The sequence below is a fragment of the Cryptomeria japonica genome, chromosome 7 (assembly GCF_030272615.1).
Source record: "Cryptomeria japonica chromosome 7, Sugi_1.0, whole genome shotgun sequence".
NCBI lineage: Eukaryota > Viridiplantae > Streptophyta > Pinopsida > Cupressales > Cupressaceae > Cryptomeria > Cryptomeria japonica.
Window position 1 is genome coordinate 270,337,625 of NC_081411.1, and position 5,543 is coordinate 270,343,167.

Here is a 5,543-nt window from a genome sequence, read left to right on the forward strand (position 1 = left end):
TATTAATTAGTTGATTAAGATAAATTTATAAAAGAATAAATGATTAAGGTATTGATACTTGTCTAGAAATATATATCTATGTAAAATGATAAAGAGTCTAGGAAATCAAGCCCAAAATCATACAATGTCATGACATTTACCATTATACATATATATTAATACATTATCTCAATATAGGTACAAAGCTAAGTAAAAATGGGCATGTTTATACAAATTTAACCATTATGATATTCAATAGTTACATTTCAAATAAATTATGTACAAATATCTTAGCCTAGAGTTGAGAGTGTAAAAGCTATGATTCTAACATCTTAATTTTTTTATTTATTTAATATAATTAATAAATTAAGATTTTAAAGATTTGCAAACGACCATGAAAGAAAATAAATATAACTTATTCTTAAAACGAATTAAAATGACATCACATTCTAAAATATAAATAAATCAAGAAACTGAGAAATATGAGAATCTCATGGCTCTAAAAAAGAAACAACTAAATAAACCAAAAAAAATGTTCTTTTCTAATAAACTTGTAATACTTATATTCATATGAAAGAAGAGATAAGATGCAAATGAAAATTAAATATGTCACCAATTACACAATTTTAAATGGATTCAATAATATTAAATAGAAAAGTGATCATTTGTATAAAATTTAATAAAATTAATATTTATGTGAAAGAAGAGACAAGGCTAAAATGATTATTATAAATATTAGTGGTAATACTATTTTAAATGATATTATTGGTTTACATGACTAATAAAAGAAAATACATTAATTATGGAATGATTTATAGTAGAATCATGGAATATTTTTAGTTATTCATATGCTCTTGAATGATACTAACTCCCATATACTGCCATATGTTGCATAATCAAATATTTTTGTTAATTTTGTAACTTGAAATCTTTGGAACATAAATAATGTAGACCAATTGTTAAAAAATTACCTTCCAAGCATCATGGTGGTGGCTTGTAGATTGGTACCAGGATTATCCTTATAAATTGAGGCATCCACAACCCTTAGATTATCAACACCTTTCACTCGATATCTTTTGTCAACTACCAAATCAACTTGACAACCTCCATTGTAATGGTAAGATGTCATTATTGTATCTTTGTAGAACTTTCTCAAGGCATCATCATTTGATATATTCTTTGGTAATGCAATCCCAAGGAATCGAAGTGTTTTGGTATGTCCATTATTAGTAAATGCAAACTCTTGAATAGAAGATGACATACTTAGATTGATAATTACATTCACACCAATCATACATTTTTTTAAATCAAAAGGGTGTGAATAGTAATTGTAACGAACATAGGGATTATCTTTAGGGTCTACACTTTTAATCCAAAGCTCGCCCCTTGATAAAGGAAATGCCACCTCACTTTGAACAACCTATATATTGTATATTTGTGGCATTATTTTGTTGGAGAAAGCTACTACCCTCGATGTAGAATAGTGAATTATCTAGTATTCCCACTACTTGTGCATAAGTAAATTCAAGTGGTTTTGGGGATTCTATCATGAAACTTGTACCAGTAGGACCTATTCCGCTTAATAGTAGAAGTTGAGGGCTAGCTATGCTTCCTGGTGACAAAATCACCTCACTATTGGTTGACAATTGGTTAAGTGATACTTGATAAGGGAGGTTATCATTATTGCTTGTGAACTCCACTCCACTTGCCTAAAGCTTTCCTGAAATGAAGATCGTAGATAATATTATACACATCGACATAGATAGATATATTAAGATTAAATGTTACACTATGTAGATAATCTTTAACATATAATGATTTTGACTTTTTGTTTCTCAACATTTATAAGAGAATAAAAAACATTATTCTAAATATAATAAAATACACTATTGAAAAAATATAACTGAAACTATTATTCTATTTAAATATCATTTAACATAAAAGACCTATTTATCAACTTTTAATCATAACAAATATAAACTTACTCAAAATTATTCTAAGTATTCAAGTATTTGATATTTAAATGAGTGGACGAGTTCTCCGTCTAACCTAAGCAGTTGATACAGTGTAGCCACAAGTATATAGTTTGAAAACAGTGGAGTTTTGAAAATAAAATATGTTTAAGTACACGTACCTGATTCCAACTTGAATATGATTCTGCTGGCAGTAGCATTCAAAAGAACTACAATATTTTCTGGATTCGCATAGTGGCGAAGATCTGCGGCTGTATGTCTCTTTCCATTCTTGTCAAAAATTGAAGCACTGATCCTGGTGCCCTCCAAATGTTCCAAAGTATATCCATTGTAGGGAAGAACTTCAGCTTCAAAAAGCCCATCCTTTACAGCAGAAATCCAATTAAAAAGCTTGTATTGTTTAAAGGCAGCTAACTTCTCCACCCATTCATACGACTCATTTACAAGTTGCTCATCCCAGCCAATTTTCTGAATATATTCAGAGCTCGCCCTGCTGTAGAATCCACCGTTTATGGTTGTTCCACCTCCTAGAACTCTCGCCCTTACTAACTGTACTCCATCCTCAGAGACAAACCCCTCCGCTACATACGGATAATTTGTGGGACTCCCGGCGAAAATTTTGTAAAAGCTTTTGAAGTCCTCGACATCAGGATTTCCATAAGGAGAGTAGTGCTGTGAGAGAGTTGCTGCCAGAGGACACCCAGCTGTACCACCTCCAACTCCAATGTAATCATATGATCTTGAAGCTGCCTCTTGAGCATCTGCTGTCATAAATGGATGTCGGTATTTTGCAAACACTAAGCACAGAATATTCTATAACAATGTTAGAGATCTATAAATAATTTTTAAGTAATAAAATGATTCTAAATCATATCTAAACCACGAAAAAATTGTACATGCATCTCTCTCAAGTTTTACAAAAGTTCAAATTTACTCCAAACAAAAAGCAGGATAATTTGTACAGACCCAGCTTAGATGTTGCCGCCTCTGAACAGAATAGATGGTGATGGTTTGTAAAAATCAGCAAGCATGAAATCAAAAGGAATAGAATCTCCATACTCATTAATCACTCCACTTACTTCTTCTCTAAATTTGAAACAAAGATCAAAATTGTGTTCAGTGGTTGCATTCAATGCTTTACTTTATAGATGAGCTTCAAGTATGAAAACCATCGTTATTGTTTTTTATTAAAAAAGCAGCATTAACTAGGGCACTGACCCTTAACAAAAAGCAACATCAAGAGAGATGATGTTGGAAGAGAACCACAGCCCAAAGGCGGAAAGGAACAAAACACAAGAACCTAACCAACCAGGGAACAAACCCCACTCAAGGTGGGGACAGGCACCCAAACCCCCACGAGGGGGGTTATGGGGCAGGGGAGAAGATTTCCCCTTACGCCTGCGAGCAACCACAGACCAGGCAATGCTAAGATCCACCGGAAGAACCCCCGCAGGGTCAACAACACCGGTGACAACAAAGCGTTGGAAGAGGGTCGTAGGGGGCTGCAACAACAGCAGGCTATGGTAGAATAGCAGGTAGCAGAAGTAGATCCAGCAGCAGGGGAGGGCTGCAAGAAAGGAGAAGCGGAAGTGGGGGCCTCCGAAGATGAGGCCACAAAAACATCAGTAGGAGCAATAGGAGTTGTGGGGGGGCACGGCATCATCCTCATGGGAGGAGCCAGCAGACATAGAATCCGTAGCAATAACTGCTATGTGGTCAGCAGGTAGCATTCTTCCACCAGGCAAAAACCCCTTTGTGTTGTGGAGAAGAGCAACCTGAAGCAAAATGGTCAGTAGAGAGACCATCTTCTGCAGCAAAAGGGGGAGGCCTTCAAAATCCAGTAGTTGTGACCAAGGCCTATCCCCCACCATAAGAACCACATCACCTAGGATTAGGAGCAAAGATGTCGATATCAACAAGATTGTGAGCAAAGGTAGGTGTGTTCCATTGAGGACGTAGCATCATCGACCTTCAAGAAACGGCCAATAGAGTTACCGATCGCCTCATAGCAAGAGTGCTCCCAGAAATGAAGAGGGAGATTGATGAGTCAAACCCAAACTGGATGCACATTAAGTTGTTCAGTGAGAGGATTGAAAGAGGTTGTACAAGGCTTGATGGAGAGAGAGTGAACTCCCCAAGCCCATAGCTTGCTCAAAATCAAATCCCTATCAGCGGAAGAAGTGAAGGAAGCAACGAGAAATCTTTTAGCACAAGGGAAAAGCTCGATGTTGAGAGCAACCAAAGTCCACCAGGAGTCACTTACCCAGCTGTGAAGGTCCTGTAGGGAAGGCCAAAGCCCAGAGAATCTACACACCAAAGCACAGAGTTGGTAAAACTCAATGTCGTCCATAACATCCTGTCCGCAAACTACCATAAGGGAGGGTTTCGCACAAGGGAGAGGACGGACCCCCTTAGAGGGTTGGTCAAAATATCTAGCCACACGAGCAAATCTACGCTTATCAGTAGGTTTGGGCAAAGGACCAGTTGCATCAGCGGCAAGCGGCAAGGAGCCGACAACAGCAGGATCCACAAGGGGGGTAGGGGTGGTGGATGCAGCACTAGGCGCATCAAAAACCGCCAAAGAGGTCATTGGCCAAACAACAGTAGCATGGATTGTAGGAGTTGAGGACCCCACGCAAGGAAGGGGGCAAGCAGAGCCCCAAACATCCGCAGTAGAACCAAGATTCAAAAAGAGGGAGGCAGGGAGAGCCATTTTTCAAGTTATCCACCATCGTTTTTGTTGCCATGCCAATTTATGGAATTTTCAGAGAAAACATCTTATTCAATTTCTACCAGAACTCTTACAATGAAAATTACATGCAATCGCATTTTGTTATAAACATGCAATTTCTTTCCAATGTCTTCCATAATAAGATATTCTCAGTCTGCAATAACGTTTTTTCCAAAGTCACTAAAATAGACGTTGCACCCAACCATTAGTAGTTATCAATGAGAAGCAAAATCTATTTGGAAATATTTTGAGCTCGTTCCTCATTAAATTTATTTAGATTTATAGTTAAAGAAGTAAAAGTGAGTTGTTTAAAGACTATGTTAATTGTTTCTTTGTCTTAAACTTTTCTAAGACTCATTCTATTTCTCGTATAAATTGAGTTGTACTATATTAATTTCACTAACATATATATAGCTAGTTAGTTGAGATTGGATGAAAAGTTTGTTAGGATTTCAAGCAGATCCGAAGCAAATATGAACTAACAATTATATGCAGATCTAAATACAAAAGATAAGGAATAAAATAGGACACAGATAACACAGAGATTTAACGTGGTTCACCCAGAATGGGTTACGTCCACCATACACAACCGTCCAATCTTTCTTATTATCCAACAAAAACAGTACATCAACCTCTCAATGCCTTAAGCATCCCAGCCACTTATAACATGCATTTTTAGGGCAACAAACAAAGTCATCCTTTTTAGGTTTTTATTACAATGTCGGTTTTCATCAACAAAAAAAGTCCAAAAGAAATTTTCTCGAGGGCTGCCGCCCCCGAACCCCCGTAGTGAGCTACCGCCCACATTCCCAGGGCCCGACCTGGCCCCGAACCCCAGCGAGGATACATGTTGAGTGTAC